Raw genomic sequence first — 21,397 nt, 5'->3', positions numbered from 1 at the left:
TTGTTAGAGATTAGCCAACCTCAACCATGGTTTCAAAAAGTTAGAAAGGATAATAAATAGCATACTGTGGGGTGTCGAGAGAAAGCCACTGGCTGCCTTTGAAGAGAGGATTCATCTGGGCTCTTATTTCACTGTTCAACAGCCCAGTTACCCAATCACTGGAGAGCTTCCTAACTCACATTTCATCACAACTATACATTTTTGGAATGCTTTCTATACGTCAGGTACTAGGCTACCTATTACATTTTATACATTTCCCAAACTATTTTAAGTACATTTCCTCATGCGGTGCCCATAGATGCCCATCAAAGCAAGCGTCATTAGCCCTTATTTAACAGATGAGGAATGGAGAAGGAAATGGCAACCCACCCCAGTATTCATGCCTGGAGAATCCCATGGACAGAGGGGCCTGGTGGTGTACAGTCCATGGGGTCGCAAAGAGTTGGACACGACTGAAGCTAATTGGCAACAGATGAGGAAATGGAGGTCCAGAGAGGGGAGCCAATGATTCCACATTGTCAATGCGTGGAAGAATCAGAGTCTAATTCTTCTGTGTGTCAGTCCAGAAGCTTGCCTTGTTTTTTCTTCCTGATACGGATACAGTAACATTAACTAAAGATGTGACAGAATGAGGTGAATGGTTAGAGACGAAAGTAGCAAGGTACATTTCAGGAACCATTATTGAAGGTAGGTGATTCCCAGGTGGCGCTCATGGTAAAGAACCCGCCTGTCAATGCAGAAGACACAAGAAATGCAGGTTTAATCCCTGGATCAGGAAGATCCCCTGGAGAAGGGAATGGCAACCCCCTCCCATATTCTTGCCTGGAGAATCCCGTGGACAGAGGAGCTTAGCAGGCTACAGTCCATAGGGTTGCAAAGAGTCAGACATGACTGAGGTGACTTAGCAGACACACACACTGAAGATAAGGACTTTCTCTGAGAATTGCCCCAGCCTACTGATTTCTCAGGGAGCCATACAGGGTGATCCTTGAGTTCTCCTTACATGCACTCCAGCTTGCCCAAGAATTTCCAAGCCTCTGACTCCCAGCCTGGGAAGGAAAAGCTTCAGAAATGAAAGGATGGTCAGCCCGTGCTTCTCTGAGTGGACTCTGTCTGCTTCTGGCCTTCAGGGCATCCGGACTATCTATGACTCTGGCTTTTTGTGCTGCAGGAAGGAAGCCCAGTGAAAGCAGAACCCATCCTCAGGGGTCAGTTGAGGCTTCTCCTGAAGAGTCAGTGCAGAGGGTATCAGAGCACTGCCATGATCACCAGTAACCTTGCCTGTACCCTCCATGTGCATGAGCTCTGTGAGGAATAGAACTGAATCTAAGTTACCATGTGTCTGGTGCCCATAATGTAGTTAGCACCCACTGAATGTTTGAATACTTAAACTGAAATATCAATCAGTAGATGACCATGAGCCCCTAGGGCTACCTGACATTCCCATCCCCAGTACCTACTTGCTGACACCTGCTCCTCCATCTCAGACAGCCCTGGAAGTCCTAGTTAAGGATATAGGCTTCAGACAAGAGAATGTGATGTTGACTCTAGTTCACTTGGTCAATTTTTGGTTTTGTTTAGTTACTCAGTCATGTCTGAGTTTGCGACCCCATGGACTGCAGCATGCCAGGCTCCCCTGTCCTTCACTATCTCCCAGAGTTCACTCAAACTCATGTCCATTAAGTCAGTGATGCCATCCAACCATCTCATCCTCTGTCATCCCCTTCTCTCCTGCCTTCAATCTTTCCCAGCATCAGGCAGGTCTTTTCTAATGAGTCAATTCTTCTCATTACGTGGCCAAAGTATTTGAGCTTCAGCATTAGTGAATATTCAGGACTGATTTCCTTTAGGATTGACTAGTTTGACGTCCTTGCAGTCCAAGAGACTTTCAAGAGTCTTCTCCAGCACCACAGTTCAAAGGCATTAATTCTTCGACACTCAGCCTTTTTTATTGTCCAGCTCTCACATCCATACTCAGTCAATATGTGTTCATTAAGAATTGTTGAGAAAAGCAGTCTTGTCTGTGCTTGCAAGTCTTTTGACTCCCCCTCCCAATTTGGCCACATAAGAATGGGCTTTGGCCTGGAACACTTCCTCCCCACACCTCATAGGAGAAATCTTCCTGTTTCAGACTTCACGTGTATTCCTTTGTTCTGTTTAGCATGGGTGTCATACAGTGCCTTGTCAACTCCACTGCACTGTCTGTTCCTAATGGGCAGGAATGGGGTCCTTAGCTTGCAGTAAGAGAGTGGTGGGTGCAGATCATCTCCCTATGGGCCAGAACCTGCTGGCCAGGAGGGACTGATGCCCACCATGGAAGCTGATGTGTCTCTTCTCCATGCCAGTGAAGCGTGGCTCCATCCTGTGCCTGTGTGAGTCATCTTGGCAGCCTCAAGCCATGGTTGACCTCCTGGGACTGTGGTTCCTGGTGGCAGGTGTCATTTCAATCTTTGCTGTCCTCCATATAGTGGGATAACAGCCCTGGAAGTGGTAACAGGTGTCACTTTCTGGCCAATTCAACAAGCCTTTCATGTTTTCCAGGTCTCATGTAACAGAGGTTCTGAGTAGGTGGAAAAATAATTAAAACCTAGTCTTTCCACCCCCAGGGGCTTCCCAGGTGGCACAGTGGTAAACAATCTGCCTGCCAATGCAGAAGACCCAGAAGATTCGGGTTTGGTCCCTGGGTTGGGGAAGATCCCCTAGAGAAGGAAATGACAACCCACTCCAATATTCTTGCCTGGAAAATCCCATGGACAGAGGAGCCTGGAGGGCTAGAGTCCGTGGGGTCACAGAGTTGGACACAACTTAGCAACTGAGCATGCATGCCTAGCTCTTCATCCTAAGAGGCTCATGATTTCTTAGGGATACAGGTACACAAAAATTACAGTTATCATGTACTAAATACCTACTATGTGCAAGGGCTGCATCTGAACCAAAACTCTTTCTCATTCCATTAAACCTAGAGTTACTTTCATCTTGGTTTTGTTGGGACAGTCCTGGTTTATTCTTGTTATTCCAGTGAAATGATTAATGGCACCCTCTTCACTCTCAAAAGTGTCTTGATTTGAACAATAAATTATATGGTCATTCGAACTAAGCCACATGGTCCCTCATATATGCTGACTCAGGAGTCTAATCAGAGTACTGTGGGACTCCTGAAGAAGAACCAGTTACATCTCCTCAGGAGTGATGTGGGAAGAGGGTCATTGGAAAGGATGGAATTTGAGGAAGACTTAAGTAGAGGTGACATCTTTTGACGTGTTTTTCCTTTTCTTTATATAAGTGTCTATGTACTTGGATGTTCAAAGACAAGATCAATGAGTTCTGGTACAAAACATAGGGATTTCCATCTAAGCATATGAGTGAAAAAATAGAACATAATGTTTATCGATCACTTATTAGGCACCAGATATTGTGCTAAGTCAGTCATGTTCACCGTCTCATTGAATCCCGACAAACCTGTGGGAACTTCCGTGGTGGCTCTGTAGGTAGAGAACCCTCCTGCAATGCGGGAGACCTGGGTTCGATCTCTGGGTTGGGAAGATCCCCTGGAGAAGGGAAAGGCTACCCACTCCAGTATTCTGGCCTGGAGAATTCCATGGGCTGTATAGTCCATGGGGTCACAAAGTGTCAGGCACGACTGAGCAACTTTCACTTCACTTCACAAATCTGTGAGATGGTGCCTGTGAATGCTAATCCCCTTTCTAAGGAAAGGAAATGAAGGTTTCTGCTGCTGCTGCTGCTGCTAAGTCGCTTCAGTCATGTCCAACTCTGTGCGACCCCATAGATGGCAGCCAACCAGGCTCCCCCGTCCCTGGGATTCTCCAGGCAAGAACACTGGAGTGGGTTGTCATTTCCTTCTCCAATGCATGAAAGTGAAAAGTGAAAGTGAAGTTGCTCAGTTGTGTCTGACTCTTATCGACCCCATGGACTGCAGCCTACCAGGCTTCTCCGTCCATGGGATTTTCCAGGCAAGAGTACTGGAGTGGGGTGCCATTGCCTTCTCCGAAATGAAGGTTAAGAGGGGCTAAATGACTTATTCAGGATCATACCACTAGGAAGTTGTGGAATCAAGATTCAGACACAGGTATTTCTAACTTCAGAGTTCCCATTACTATTTTTTTAATTGAAATATAATTGACATTTAACATTGTATAAGTTTATGGTGTAGAATGTGTTGATTTGATACATTCATGTATTGTGGTATGATTACCACCATAGCATTAACCCACACCTCTCTCAATATCACATTTTCATCATTTTTTTTTGTGGTGACAACACTTATGAGATAGTGTCTTAGCATCTTGGAAGCATATAATGTTGACTGCAATCACAATGCTGTGCATTAGATCTCCAGAACTCACTCATCTTCTAATTGCAAGTTTGTACCCTTTGGCCAGCATCTCCTTAATTCCCTTATCGTCCAGCCCCTGGTAACTAATACTCTACCCTCTATTCCTGTGATTTTGGCTTTTTTAGATTCCACATACAAATGATGTCATATATTGCAGAATTTATTGCAGAATTATTCACAGTAGCCAAGATATGAAAACAACCTATGTATCTATGAACAGATGAATGGATAAAGAAGATGTGGTGTGTTTGTGTGTGTGTATTTGTGTGTATATGTGTCGCTATATATCTTTATATATATGTATATATTCTATCTGTGGGTATTACTTGGCCATGAGAAAGAATGAAATTCTGCCATTGGGGACAGCAGGGATGGAACTTGATGGCATTGTGCTAAATGAGATAAGTCAGACAGAGCTCACATTCTTAAAACCTTTACTATCCTACTTCCATACTGTTCATGGGGTTCTCAAGACAAGAATATTGGAGTGGTTTGCAATTCCTTCTCCAGTGGACCACGTTTTGTCACAACTCTTCACTATGACCCATCCATCTTGGGTGGCCCTGTGTGGTATGGCTTATAGCTTCTTTAAGTCACACAAGGCTGTGATCCTACTTCCAGATATTTCTATAACCTGGAATCAAAATTTCACTGTTGTCCATGTGCCTGTCAGTTTCAGTGGGTTGTGAGAACAGTGCTAGGGACCACCATGTACTGAGCATCCCTGATGTGCCAGGCACTGCATATAATTAATTTTGAATCCTTGTAACCACCCTGCTAAATAGATACTTCTCATTTTATGGATGAGGAATATTTCATGTCCTTTATGATGGGGAGGGATGGTAAGTGTAAGAATGCCTTTGGGTAGCATGAAGGATATGCACTGCTGGATTTCATTACACACCTCCTGAGCTGGTAAGAAAGGCAAAATCCCCTGTTCTTTTAATCAGCAGACCTCTGAGAAATAACACAGAGTGCTACTTCTTTGCTTCCTCAGAGTCATAGCCTTGTCACCCTGGGCAATTTCGTTCCTCCCTACGAGTTGGTTTCTTCATCTGTACAGTGGAGATAACTCCTACATCACAAGTTTGCCAGCAAGACTAAATGAGAAGGTGCTTGCAGACTATCTAGCCCAGCATCTCTCTGCACATGACCCTTCTGTTTCCAACAATTATTGATCTTGTCTTTCTGTGGACGGTTCACAAGTATCAGTTTCACCTTTGCAGTAGTCATGGCTGAAATTTAGCTCAACCGCTTTTCACATTAGGAATGTGTGATCTTTCTACATTAGAATTTGCATACACTGGGGAAATTAAGCTAGAAGAATTTTGTGTCTGATTTTTCCCCACCCCCCAACATTCAAGAATTCTGTTCTCTGGGTGCTTACATGGAAATGCTAGCTTCCCAAAGAATGTACATAACAGAGGATTCCAAAATTTTACCTTTTTTCTTACTTTATATTTTTCATAATACATGCACTTGGGGGAAGAGTAAAATGGTTATACATTGAATAAATTGTTCTTTCTCACCACCCTCAATCTCCTAGTCACTCATCTTAGAAGTAACCACTGTACTTATTTTGTGTTCCTTTCAAGAGAGGTACTCTGTTTGCGTATAGGCATATCTGTATACTTTTTTTTAATTTAAATTTATTTATTTTAATTGGAGGCTAATTACTTTACAATATTGTATTGGTTTTGCCATACATCAACATGAATCTGTATACTTTAATCTCCCTGATTTTTTTTCACAAACAGGATAGCATAGTCTATACACTGTTTGAACCATATTTTTGTTATTTAACAATGTGTCTTGGCAATCTTTCCATTTCAGTATGAATAGATCTCCCTCATTATTTTTAATGGCTGTGTGGTATTCAAACATATGGATACCCTATAATTTATATAAACAGCCCCAGAGTTGTTTATGGTCTTTTGCTGTTACAAATAATTTGGAAGGCATTATCTTCACTCACACATCATTGTGCACGTGCATGTAGAATCCTAAGATAAATGGCTCTTACTAGAATCACTGAATCAAAGTGTATATACATTTACAATGTTGATAAATATTGTCAAATTGTCCTTCAAAGAGGGTGCCCCAGTTTAATTACCACTAACAATGAACAAGGGTGTTTCTTTGCATCCAAGAATACACTATAGCTTATCCTTTTCAGTTCTAGTTGGAAGAGGATCATTTGTTTTAATTTAATTTTGTTTTTCTGTTGCTATGAGTTGATTGATCATCTTTTCATATATTTGAGTCATTTTTTTCTATATACATGTTCCTTACCCATTTTCTTATGGATTATTAAATTTACTTTCAGTTCAGTTCAGTCGCTCAGTCGAGTCTGACTCTTTGTGACCCCATGAATCGCAGCACGCCCGGCCTCTCTGTCCATCACTAACTCCCGGAGTTCACCCAAACTCATGTGCATCGAGTCGGTGATGCCATCCAGCCATCTCATCCTCTGTCGTCCCGTTCTCCTGCCCCCAATCCCTCCCATCATCAGAGTCTTTTCCAATGAGTCAACTCTTTGCATGAGGTGGCCAAAGTATTGGAGTTTCAGCCTCACCATCAGTCCTTCCAATGAACACCCAGGACTGATCTCCTTTAGGATGGACTGGTTGGATCTCCTTGCAGTCCAAAGGACTCTCAAGAGTCTTCTCCAGCACCACAGTTCAAAAGCATCAATTCTTCAGTGCTCAGCTTTCTTCACAGTCCAACTTTCACATCCATACATGACCACTGGAAAAACCATAGCCTTGACTAGACGGACCTTTGTTGGCAAAGTTATGTCTCTACTTTTGAATATGCTATCTAGGTTGGTCATAACTTTCCTTCCAAGGAGTAAGCGTCTTTTAATTTCATGGCTACAATCACCATCTGCAGTGATTTTGGAGCCCCCAAAATAAAGTCTGACACTGTTTCCACTGTTTCCCCATCTATTTCCCATGAAGTGATGGGACCAGATGGCATGATCTTTGTTTTCTGAATGTTGAGCTTTAAGCCAACTTTTTCACTCTCCTCTTTCACTTTCATCGAGAGGCTTTTTGGTTCCTCTTCACTTTCTGCCATCAGGGTGGTGTCATCTGCATATCTGAGGTTACTGATATTTCTCCCGGCAATCTTGATTCCAGCTTGTGCTTCATCCAGCCCAGCACTTCTCACGATGTACTCTGTATATATAAAACCTCTTTAAAGTTTTAGATTCTTTACCATAGACATTGAAAGTATTTTATCTGCCACTTATGTTTCAATTTTATTCATAGTATCCATGGTATTTTGATACATAGAATGTTTTATGTTTTAATGTGTTTGTCTCTTGTTTAATGGTTCTTGGTATATGTGTCATACTCACAAAACATGTCTAAGAATGTAATAAATTTTCCTGTTTTCTTTTGTTACTTTAGTGGTAGCACTTTTTAAGAAAACATTTAGCATTTTTATCCATCTGGTATGTATTTTAGTATAAGAAATGGGGCAGATATCCAATCTAATTCTTTTTTCAAATGTGTAGCCAGTTGGTCCAATACCATTTATTGAATAATTCATTTCCCCCTGTTGATTTTAAATGCCTCCTTAATAATAAAGCAGGTTTTAAAAAGCTGTATTTTGGTCTATTTCTAGATCCTCTGTTCTGTTCTATTGATTTGTCCATTCATTTAATGGCATCAAACTGTGTTAATTACACAAGTCTTATGATATCTTAATAGGTGTTATTGCTGCCATCCTCACACAACTCTTCTTTTTCCAAAATTTCCTTGAGTTTCTTACAAGTCATGTTTCTATTTGAACTTTGACAAGAAGTTGGGCTGCTTCAAAATATAATTGTATTTGAATGTTATTTTGAATTGTTGAAATTTATAAATATTCTTGAAAGAATAGTTTCAGTAAGAAGCATTTCTGTTGTTACTTTAAATGGATTGTTTTCTGTGATTTTATTTTCTAACTGATTATCTATATATAAAGGAAAGTAAGTAAAGTGAAAGTAAAGTCGCTCAGTTGTGTCTGACTCTTTGCGACCCATGGACTGTAGCCTACGAGGCTCCTCCGTCTATGGGATTTTCCAGACAAGAATACTGGAGTGGCTTGCCATTTACTTCTCCAGGAGATCTTCCCAACCCAGAGATTGAACCCAGGTCTCCCACATTGTAGGCAGATGCTTTACCATCTGAGCCACCAGGAAAGTCCCATATATAAAGGAAAGTGGGTGTTAGCTTTATTAAAGAATCTCCTATGCAGCTATAAAAATTGTGGTGGGAAACCATGTGTACTGAGTCTACATGATGAACACTCTGATTCCAATTTTGAAATGTAGACAAATATAGAGACTCCTAGGAAACATATTGACAAGACATGAGCCAAAATCTCAATCTTGATTATCTCAGAATGGATAATAACTCTGAATGTCTTTTGTTGTCTTCTTTGTGTTTTTCAGTGTTTCCCATATTTCTTACAGTAAGCATGTATTATTATTATATCGAGAAGAAAAAAAATTTTAAGTTGATGGCATAATTAAGAGATATAAATTTGGAGTATACTTGATAGGGAGAAAGGGAACAACATAATTAACTAACTGCTTAGGGTAGATTAACTGCTGTAGTAAACTACCCTCAAACACTCAGTGGCTAGAAACAGTAAAATTTCTTTCTTAGGATCTAACGCAGGTCCACAGAAACTGGGGCAGGGAGAGGTGAACTATTGCATATAGTTGGTTTTAGGGTCACTTCCTCTCACATTCCATTGGCCTACACTCAGTCGTATGACTATATCCAACTGCAGGCATGGCTGGGCAATGTCACCTAGCTGTGCACCTAGGAAGGAGAGAGCGTGCAGTCTGGTGAGCACTCCCAGACTGTAGTGAGCTATTGACCATTTACAGTTGCACTAGTGTTTTTGCATCATTTTCCAGGGTAATTATTTGGGTTTGGGAGTGTTTTTATCAGGGACCTTTCTTAAAGTTATTGAGAGTACCCAGATTGTACTTGAATACTGAACAAGCAGAGGTGTGCCTCCCTCCCATGCAAACCTCTTGGTATCTTATTACCCATGTTCAACCTTTATGTGCACTAAGCCACCTCCAATCTGAAGTTGAATCCTCAGACTCTGATTACCCACCTTACATCTGCTCTGGTGTGGTATCTTCAGTCATTTAACTCAGTATCTGACCATCATCTATACTGGTTGCTGCTATCTCTATGTACAGTGGTTTGGTGAGCTGTCAGACACATTTCTTTCTGTATCTGAACTCACTTCATTTCCTGCTTCCTGACCTGACACTGAGTTGTGAGATTGACATCTCTAAAGGACTCTGCATCATCTTACCTATCTATGGCTGATTACTTCCTGGAGAAGAAGGGAATCATTTTCCCTGCTCTGGTTTGTGGAGAGTGATTGATGAACTACTTACTGTTCAGTGCATGTTGCTCCTTGTCCAGTGTCCTTTGGTACCCTGAGTTCATGTAAAGAAGCTGATGGATGTATGCAGTACAGCCCGACATGGCTTATCTGGAAAGGATTACACCTAGCACCATCACTTTCCCACAGAATATAAAAAATGCAGGATATGGTGAAAACATTCAGTGTGGTCACAAAGGACAATCCTTAAATAAATATCCTGGGAAGCCAAGGTCTGAATTTGCTAGCTCTGTACTCACCCTGAAAGAAACTCTTTGTTTCTTTCTCATAGGGCCTTTGGAGTATAATTCCTTTTTCACCCAGGATCAGTTTTCCATGTTGTGTTTCTATTTGCAATGCAGGAGATCTGGATTCAATCCCTGGGTGGGGAACATTCCCTGGAGAAGGGAATGGCTACCCACTCCAGTATTCTTGCTGGGAAAATTCCATGGACAGAGGAGTCCAATGAGCTACAATCCATGGGGTCACATAGAGCTGGACACAACTGAGTGACTAACTTAACTCTTTTATTTGTGTAGTTTCTGTGCTCTGCTCATCCAACAAGCTGCTAGGAAAACAAAATGCCTGGGACCTATGACCAGCCTTAGGTATTGAAATTCAGAGCTATTTTTAAAATAACATTTTCTTTCTGATTCTAAAAGTAATACATAACAATGACTTATGCTTTTGAGTACATGCTAAGAGCTCAGTACTGGGTTCTGTGCTTTGCATGCATTGACTGATTTACACAACAAATTTCTGTGGTAAATATTGTGATTTCCATTGAACTTAGAAGGAAACTGAAGTCCCAAGTAATCCAGCATCTTGTTCAGGTTCACAGAGCTGGGAAGTGGTAATGCTACAATTAGAACCTGGGTCTTCTGACACTGGAAACTTCACACTTTACTGCCACCAAATCCTACCTGTATACATAACTATTATGGCAAATTTAAAAAAGATAAAATAAAATGAAGAAAACAGCAATAAGAATAAAAAGTATCTATAGTACTTTAACTTGGAGATACATATTATATTTGGCACATTTTCTCCAAGTCTTTACCCTGGATGAGAATATAGATAAAATTTTTTTCTATATTCATGGTTTTGTATTCATGGTTTGTATGCTATTCTCATGGTTGTATTCATGGTTTTGTATGCTATTCTCAACAATTAACCTCTTATTGTGATTGTATTTCCAAGTCATTAAATTTGGTTGAAAGCATTTTCGTGGTTGCTTTCCACACAATTCTACCATAATTCATTATTCAATCTTTTATTACTGGACATTTTTCTGCTTTCAGTTTTTACTATTACAAACCAGATAAATAGTTCTACCATGAATCAATTTGATTATATTTTGACTGATTATTTTCTTGTTATAAATTCCTAGTAGAATTACCATTTTAAATATATATATAAATAGATAAATAAGTGCATATATTTAAGGACCTTGACACACAGTGTCGAATATAATGGATTATTGATAGTATCTATATCCTCAGCCATAATTGACTTTAATATACTTCAAAATTTATTTTAACCATTTCTAGAGGCATCTTTTTTATACAGTAATTGAATATAAAATAGATTTAGATTATTTTTAAGTGTCCTGTCTTCTTTCTTATCTAAATTTCTATGTTTAGGGAATAAAGCAAAGATTGGACTTCAACACTACCAGTTCAGAAAAGACATGATGATCTCAGGAGACCAGAGATAGGGTGTATGGTATCTCCAGTAGTACATGGCCATCATGAGGGAAGACCTGCAGGACAGAGACTGAGGAAATTCTGTTTACTATAATGGTTTTACATGGATACAACATTTGCAGCTACAATCCATGTGTGAGATTGGCATTGTTGAGTAAGGAAGAGAGGTAAAAATAACTTTGAGCACTTACAGCTTCTTCCAGCTTAAAAACTGAATTTAAAGTACTACACATTTGAATATGTCATGAGCTTCCCTGTGTAATACCCTTGTGACAGCCCTTATGGCACACAGATTAACTACTATCATCCTCACTTTACAGAAGATAAGAACAGTAACAATGGAAATTTATCAAGTATGTACTAGGGGGCAGGCATTGTGCTAATACTTCACATGTATTATTCCCCTTAATGTACAGAAGAACCCTGTGAGATAGGTACTATCTTTAATGGATAGGGACATTGAGACTCAGTAATTTGAAATAATTTATTTAAAGTCACAAATTTATCAAGTGGCAGAACTGAGATTCAAACCCACTTAATTTGTCTCCAGAGAAATCTCAGAGAGATTCAGTGCCTTGTTTAAAGTTTCCCAGAGTAATACCTCACACTGATCAGAATTGGCCATCATCAAAAAGTCTACAAATAATAAATGCTGGAAAAGGTGTGGGAGAAAAGGGAACCCTCTTACACTGTTGGTGGGAATATAAATTGGTGTAGCCACTATGGATGGAGAAGGCAATGGCACCCCACTCCAGTACTCTTGCCTGGAAAATCCCATGGACGGAGGAGCCTGGTGGGCTACAGTCCATGGGGTCGCTAAGAGTCGGACACAACTGAGCGACCTCACTTTCACTTTTCACTTTCATGCATTGGAGAAGGAAATGGCAACCCACTCCAGTGTTCTTGCCTGGAGAATCCCAAGCACGGGGGAGCCTGGTGGGCTGCCGTCTATGGGGTCACACAGAGTTGGACACGACTGAAGCGACTTAGCAGCCACTCTGGATACAGTATGAAGGTTCCTTAAAAACTAAAAATAGAGTTACCATGTGATCCAGCCATCCCACTCCTGGGCATATATTCAGAAAAGACAAAAACTCTAATTTTAAAAGATACATGCAAGCCCAGTTATTCATAGCAGCACTCTATGCCAAGGCATGGAAGCAACCTAAATGTCCATTGACAGAGGACTAGATACAGAAGATGTGGTGTATGCAATGAAATACTACTCAGCCATAAAAGATGCCACTTGCAGCAACTTGGATGGATCCAGAGATTATTATACTAAGTGAAGTAATTCAGACAAAGAAAAACAAATATTATATGATATCACTTACATGTGAAATCTAAAAATATAATACAAATCAACTTATTTACAAGACAGAAATAGAATCACAGACATAGAAAACAAACTTGTGTTACCAAAGGGGAAAGGAGGAGGAGGGATAAATTAGGAATTTGAGATGAATATACACACACTCCCATATATAAAATAGATAGACAATAAGGATTTACTGTATAGCACAGGGAACTATACCCAGTATCTTGTAATAAACTATAATGTAAACAATCTGAAGCCATACACCTTAAACTAACACAATATTGTAATTGGCTATAGATAAATTTTTTGAAAGGGAAAAAGCTGTGAAAAAATAAAGTCCTGAAAAAATAAAGCCTCTGAGAGACTTAAGCAGTGGAACTGGAGCCCACATCCAGGCCTCAGTATTCAGCGATCTTTCCTCTACATGAAGACTTCACTGTAGCTATTTGGATTCCGTTGACAATGTCAGCCCTCATTTGAAATACCCAACACTGTTAAGAGTCTCTAAAATGCAGACCAGTTTGCTCACAGATACATGGTGACAAACATTGCTTTTTCCCCGTGCTATTAGTGTATTCCCCTGCGTATGTTTGTACCTGTGAAGACCTGACAGTTCTTTTAAGTGCCATTTTCCCAATGAGTAGGTACAGGAACTTAGAGATAAAATGATGTAGTCAAGTCACATAGCTGGTAATAAAAGTAGAATCATAATACTTTATCTCCCAAAATTGTTGAGAACATTATAGTGCATGTTCAAAAGTGCCTATCATAAGGTAGGCATTCAATAAATAATAGTAAATATGCATAGCACTATTGATGATAATTATCCAGTTGCCATGATAGGGTAATGAGTTCTTCTGCTTTCTTAATCCTTATGTCCTCAATTAAGGACCATTGTAGTCATTCATTGTCTTACTGGACCGAACACTACCTTCAAGATTTGCAATACTAATTCCACTTTGTATGAAGACTGTCTCTGCGGGATGTCACTGATTAGTTAGAAGAAGCTGGATAACTTTGAGATCTTCAGATTTGTATTGATGCTCCAGAGGCTTCTAAGCAGAGGCATTATTTCGAAGTGTCAACCTCTTACATATCTTTGATAAACAGGAACACTTCTACTTTTGCACACTATTCTTGGATACAAGTCTGCTTTAACATGAATAGGAAGCCACATGCTACCCTCCGCCTCTATTTAAGTAAGAAATAGCAAAATGTTGTGGCAGTCTAGGAACTTACCTCTGCAGAATGTGCTGACACAGTAGAATGGAATGAATGGGACCTCACGCCTAGTGTATTTCTCCACCAGCATGTTTTATTCATCCTTGCCTGGCCGTATGAATGGGCAGTTTTTCCTTCCAGATGAAGAGACACTCTAGTAACAGAACTATAATTTTCCAAGGAGAATTACTGGGCCCCTGTTTAGAAAGAAGAGGTCATTTCGGCGGGGAGAAATTATTAGTTTCCTGATGTGGTATTCCCTGTGCTATTAAAGTACATAGTGTGGAGATTCCAGCTGGAATTTTCCTAGGAACAATGAATGCCAAAGAGTGAGACTCTTTAGTCCTGCGTTATCAAAGCCATATATGCTAGCAAGGCTAGACCCAGACATGGCTCTCTGTTGAAGTCCTGGCTATAATTGTACTGGGGAACACATCACTGCAGTGTGCATTAGTCTGCTCATCAAGAATGGGAAAACAGAGCAAGCCATACCCCCTCCAAGAGGCCTAGTGAAGAAAGTAGGTTTGGGACTTCCCTGGCAGTCCAGTGGTTAAGACTTTGTGCTTCCAGTGCAGGAGGTATGGGTTCGATCTCTGGTCAGGGAACTAAGATCCCACATGCTGTGAAATGTGGCCAAAACATAAAAATAAAAAGTTTTTAAAAATAAATAAAATGTGCTGTATGCAATTTAAGGTTTTTAAAAAAGAAAAAAGATTTGTGTCATCAGCCTCAGACCACTGAAGGCAGTGTACTGCTAGGCCAGGGCCAGTCATTGCCATGAGAGCAGGCAGAGTATGGCAGATACAATAAATCCATTCCCACTTCCAAAATAAAACATAAGATAGAATATTAATGGAAGACTTGATTTTTGTTGGGCATCAGTTATGTGAAAGAAAGAATCAAGCACCTCAGATGTGCTTGAATATTATAGTGGATGCTTTAATAACCATATCACCAAACCTGAAAATAATCATATGGACTAGGCAGTATTATTATTGCACCCATTTTTAAGATAAGTAAACTGAGGCTCAGAGGAATAATTTCCAAGAACAGATGGTAAGGAACAAAGCTGAGATGGAACCCGAGTAGTTTTAATTTTAGAGCCTGTGTTCTTAATCACTAAGCCCGGTTACCAAAAAAATAGGTGTATTACTGTGAACATCAGATCAATACAGAAGTTTTACAGTGTATTCATTAGAATACCTGTGTTGAGTTTCTGTGTGGAACACTCCATTAAGGAAAAACCATCACAGCAGCCTTAAAAATTAAGTACTATTATCATGTCCATCATACAGATAGGGAAACTGGGAACACAATAACTTTAGGGTACAGAGCTGAGATGCAAACTCCAGTTTTTTTTATTTTAAAATACCAACCTATAAAGTGACTCTACAGATTAATCAAACAAGGCTTTTCCTTATTATGAATGTGTGTTCTCATAAGTGGGAAACGCACCCTGGACATGGATCACTGTAATACCAAGTCCAATGTAAAAAATTTCATATGGATAATGCAAAAGCAGAAGGAGAATGAAAGGGAGGGGAACAGGAGAAAGGAACAAAAGGAAGGAGGAAGGGAAGAAAGAGGGGATCCTGGGGAAAGCAGGATACCATTTCTCTTCCATGAAATGGCTCTGTGGAAGAGGAGGCAGGAAGTACATCCTTCAGGCATGGATGAAACTGGACTAGACAGCTCCTCCTTGTCTTTAGAGCCTGCTGTATGTATGCCAGACCTTGCACTCGGGACTTTTCCTCCATTAAGACTTGGTCTCACAAGAACAATGTCATGAGTCCCAACTTGTAGACGAAGAAACAGAGGCTGGCAAGAGATGATATAGCCAGATGTGGTGAATGGCATGAACAAGGGCCTGGTCCAGGGAACATGAAGAAAGATGCTGTTTTTACAGAAAATGCACAGTAATACTGGAGAGGTCCACCAGACTCAGATTATGGGAGTTCTGGGACTCTATTGAATTGACAATAAAGAGTCGGTCATTTCCTGAGAAGGCAGAAAGGAGATAATGAAAGCTGTGTGTTAGGAAGATTCTCAGGCATTGGTAATGCAAGGATGAATTGAGTGACAGGAAATCAGTGAGTAAAGACACTTTCTCTACTCCAAGCTCAGGGCAATCAGCACAGGCCCCAGAGGCCTGAGTCTGAAGCTGAGCACAGCCATTGATTAGCTGTGTGATCTTAGGCAAGGTGTTCCATCTCCCCTGACCCTCAACTGTCTCAGCTGTGGATGAAGATGATAATGGAAATGTATGTATCTCATAGGGAGGCTGTAAGGAGTCAACAGGACAACATATGTGAAATACTCTGCTGACACCGTAGTATCATGCTGTAAATGGAAGCTCTTATTTTTTTTTTTTTTTTCATGAAAAGAGAGCAAGACCAGCTTGGAGGCTGTTTTAATCCATGCATGGGATGAATAAGGGACGCAGCCTGAGATGATGACAAGAGAGATTCAGAAGGGGAAAATAATTATGTTAAGTGTAAGACAGTGACTAGATTGTTGAGGGGAAAACAAATCTTTCCTAAGCCAGAATATTCTGTTGTCAAATGCAAAACAGATTTGAAAATGAAAATTATCTATCATGTGCAGTGTAGTATTTGTCGGGCTTTTGTTAGACTGCAGCACATTGACTCCAATTTTGTAATATCTATATCTATCATTCTTTAAGCATTCAGCATGTTGAGTTCATATCTCTCAAGCCTTTCCATTTTGGTAACTACTGAAATGAAAAGGTTTTGAGATAAAGCAAGGGATTTGAGTATATATGAAAATGAATCCTAAAATGGAAGATTGAGTTTCAATATTTATAACCTTTTATTCTGTTTCCAAAGGCTTGCAATTTCATCATTTCCATTCTGTTTCCTGAAATGGCATGAATGTTATAGATATTAAGTCTGGTATTCAATTAAAGGGAGGTTGTCTATTCATGTAATTGCTGTCTAGGGTAATTAGTCATTTGTCTTAGATAGCTAGAACGGAATGTGACCACCACAAACTCAGTTATTTATTTGTCAGTTATTTGATACATAAATAAGGCCCTGGAGACAATGAACTTAGGAATTCAAAACGTGGGACCTGCCTTTGGTTTTAATATTCAGCCCACAATAAAAAGTCCTAGAATGCCAACCTCCAGCTCTTTCTTAAAATAGGTTTATTGGTAGATCACTAAACATATGGTATATGCCACATAATTAATTTTATAGTAAAGTTGGTTAAAGCCTGAGTAAATGGACAATTACCCTCTCCTCTGTGAGCAGATCCATTATCATAATTGCTAATGAAACAAAATTCACATGCATACATAAGACAAAAATAACCCTTCTCTCTGATATGACACAGAAGCAAAAAGCTCAATCTGTAATATTTAACAGGAATAATTCCTTCATTTCATTCTTTATCTTACAGTGATAATCAAATCTTCTCATAAAGCCATCCTATCTTGTTTGCATTTAATTCTCCAGCTTCCCTTATTTGAAATCTAAAGCTTGTGTTTAACACCAGAATATATTATTAGTTAGATTTCAAATACATAGATAAAATAGAGAGCATACAAATTTCATCAGGAGGTTTGAAAAACATAATTAATATAATAGATCATTTATAAAGTGTCTATACAGTCATAGGTTAAATATCTCTCAATGAAAAATAGGAGAGATGACACATACTTTGAAATGGCACATACTTTGGTAACTCCTCTGCTGTAGACAGTAGAATTGATGGATAATATACAGAAAAGATAAAGAAAAAGACACATGGCCTTGGATAGAAGACAGGTATCTCCATGAATCAGATGCAGAAAAGCAAAGTACAGGTGTGAGCATGGCTGAGTGTTGCTGGGGTCCTGCTCTAGTAATGGGCAGTGATTGCCAAGTGGTTAGGTGCTTGGTGAGGCATCTAAAGTGCTTCATATATAAAGGGGGATCAGGACTAACTGGGTGTTTAAAAGCAAGAACTGGAAACGGAGGACAGAACACCTTGTCTCATAAAAGGAAGCTGTGAAATGTTACCTGAGACCACATCCCTTGCAAGATGCAGGCCTTGGGAACTAGGAGGACACAGATACAGCCTCAGGACCTAGGTATAAGCCAAGTGGCCCATTTGTTCAGTGAAAGCATCTGCCAAGTCCCTAATATTACCACTGGACAGAAACTTCAGACTGACTGTAAGACCGAGTTCTAGAATAGGGATGTGGGGCTGGGTAGAGACAACTGTAAAACTGCTAGATGGGAAGGGATGAGAATAGACACAGAGTTGGAGGGGGGAAAGGCTCTAGGCTGTTGCTTTTAAGATGATGTTTGCACAGCACTGAGTATAAGTGCCTCCTTAAATTTTGTGCCCCAGCTGCCTTATTCTCCTCACCTAGGCCCTGCTGTGAATCCACAAGTTCATACAAATATCAATATAAATAAATAAATGGAGAACTTGTGAAAGTTCTTCTTTACAGGAAATTTTAATAAATATAGGTGGAATCAGAAAATCACCATTTGGTAATATCGTTAATATATGCTAAAGGTAATAGGTTAAAATTTTGGTGAGAAATGGCATATTTACATATTTTCAAAGAGTTTCCTTTTTTTATTTTATTTTTAAACTTTACATAATTGTATTAGTTTTGCCAAAGAGTTTCCTTTATAAGATACTTAATAACAAAGAAAAACATAGTAAGGAGAAGCCTGGAAGATACCACTGTAACCAAGTGAACAGACTTTATATCACCAGTAATGGGACATAGATAACATGTGTCTCCTAAGTTGCACTGAGAAGGACACATCATTTGTGTGACATCGCTGCCATAGTTATAGAAATAACCTGAATTTTTTTTAATGAGGAAAGATCAAACAAATCCAAATTGATAGACATTCTCCAGATTAAATGGCCTGTACTCATGAAAGACAAAGAAATGCTCAGCTACTCTTCTAGATTAGATACCAAAGAAATGTGACAACTAAATGCAATACCTAATCCCAAATTAGATCCTTCTGCTATAAGGAACATTAGTTAGACAACTGGTAAGAATCCCAGGGATGGGGGAGCCTGGTGGGCTGCTGTCTATGGGGTCACACAGAGTCGGACACGACTGAAGTGACTTAGCAGCAGCAGCAGCAGCAACACATAAATGAGATCTGTAGATTATAATACTGTATCAATGCAAATTTCCTGATACTTGATAATTGTGTTGTAACTGTGTAAAAGAATGACCTTGTTTTTAGAAAATACACACTAAAATATTAGGGAAAAAGAGACTTTATGTCAGCAACGTTCTTTCAAACAAACCTGTTTAGAAAAATATATAGTATTGGGTTGGCCAAAAGTTCGTTTGGGTTTTCCAAACTTTTTGGCCAACACATTACATACAATTGTGTGTGTGTGTATGTGTGTGTGTGTGTGTGTGTGTGTGTATGATGGGCTTCCCACCTGGCATTAGTGGTAAAGAGCCCCCCTGCAATGCAAGAAATGCAGGAGACCTGGGTTCAATCCTGTAGTGGGAATTTCTAATACTGTACTTTCACAGCCTTGAGAAATTTCATAGAAATAGTACCTGGAAAAACAGCATATATCAAGAAACTGTGTTGATGATTATTTTTCATGTTCTTCTTAGAATAATAGCCTTGTTACAGACCCCAAGGCCAGACCCAGAGGGAGTATGACTGGGATCATGAAAACATGGACCTTGGAACACCGGGTCAGTGTGAGGTATGAACACTGCCTACGCACTTGCTCATTGTTCCCAAGACTATCCCAGAAGGGAATGGCCTGGGGTAAAACAAGGAGATCTGGACTATGTCAGTGTAGTGTCTTGGAAAAGATAGATCAAAGACAGTTTTGTAGTCTGCAATTAGAAATAAAGGCTGGACTCAGAATGAACTCTACACCTCAGTCTAATAGAGGCTGCAGATCCCCTGACCCATTGCACCAGATTTCGTGTTCTGTTTTCATTCTCATCGCTGACTCCCGGACCTTTAGGGCAACATGATCCCTGGGTTGGGAAGATCCCTTGGAGGAGGGCCTGGCAACCCACTCCAGTATTCTTGCCTGGAGAATCCCATGGACAGAGGAGCCTGGTGAGCTATAGTCTATAGGGTTGCACAGAGTCAGACACGATTGAAATAACTTAGCGTGTGTGCACTCATTTATATATACATGATAACCTTTGTGGAATTTGCGTTGTGGTACATGAGAATTATTTTATTATTTTTGCAACTTTTCTGTCAGTTTTAAATTATTAAAAAATAAAAGATCTGCCAAACATTGAAATGAATCCGCCACAGGTATACCCGCGCTCCCCATCCTGAACCCTTTAGTTTTGGCAAAACTAATACAATATTGTAAAGTTTAAAAATAAAATAAAATTTAAAAAAAAAGAAAAGAAGAAGGAAAAAAATAAAAGATCTAATGTTATCTTGCTGAAGTGATAAAGGTAATTTTACAGTCTTAACTATATTTAATCTAAAAATTAAAGCAAATTGAAAATAATTGAATTAAATGTTTAACTCAAGAAACCAGGAAAAAAAGAAAAACAAAGTATTTTAAAAAGAAGAAAACTGTAAGGAGCAGAAATTAATGAATTCAGTAGAAAACAAATCAGAGAGAGGATCAACAAATTTTCAGAATTGGTTCTTTGAGGAAAATAGGGATGAATATAGTGAGAAAATAACAACAGTAGTCAAGAAAAGACAAATAATTTTAGGAACAAAAAAGGGACTATGACAGTTGTACTAGTGAATTAGAGATTTCAGCGATAAGATAAAACTACAATCAACTTTATGCCTATAAACTTGAAAGCTTGAAAGAAATGAATATTTTCCTAGAAAATGTATCAAAAGTGACTCGAAGAAAACATACCTCTGTAATGCAATAAAAATTAATGGAAGTGAATTTTCTGTACCTTAAAAAACACTAGGCTTAAGCAGTTTTATAGAAAAAAAAAATTACCAAACCTTCCAAACCCTCTTTTACAAACTGCTGCAGAGAATAGGAAAATATAAGAGAAATATCTACAAGATTTTGGAAGAACTAAGTACAGTATCTTGCTCTACCTCATATAAAAACTTCTTATAAAGCTGCATGGATATTCTCTGGTGGTCCAGTAGTTGGGCCTCCACGCTCTCACTGCCGGTGTGCATACAGGCTTAGTCGTTCAGTTGTGTCTGACTCATTGTGACCCCATGGACTGTGGTGTGCCAGGGCTCCTCTGTCCATGGGATTCTCTAGGCAAGAATACTGGAGTGAGTAGCCATTCCCTTCTCCAGGGGATCTTCCCAACCCAGGGATTAAACCCCAGTCTCCTGCATTGCAGGCAGAATCTTTACTGTCTGAGCTACCAGGGAAGCCCCCTCGCTGCCAGGACTGAGTTCAACCCCTGGTCAGGGAACTAAAATCTCA

This window comes from Bos taurus, chromosome X (assembly GCF_002263795.3).
Source record: "Bos taurus isolate L1 Dominette 01449 registration number 42190680 breed Hereford chromosome X, ARS-UCD2.0, whole genome shotgun sequence".
Classification (NCBI taxonomy): domain Eukaryota; kingdom Metazoa; phylum Chordata; class Mammalia; order Artiodactyla; family Bovidae; genus Bos; species Bos taurus.
The sequence above is the reverse complement of the archived record's forward strand: the minus strand, read 5'-3'. Positions refer to the sequence as shown.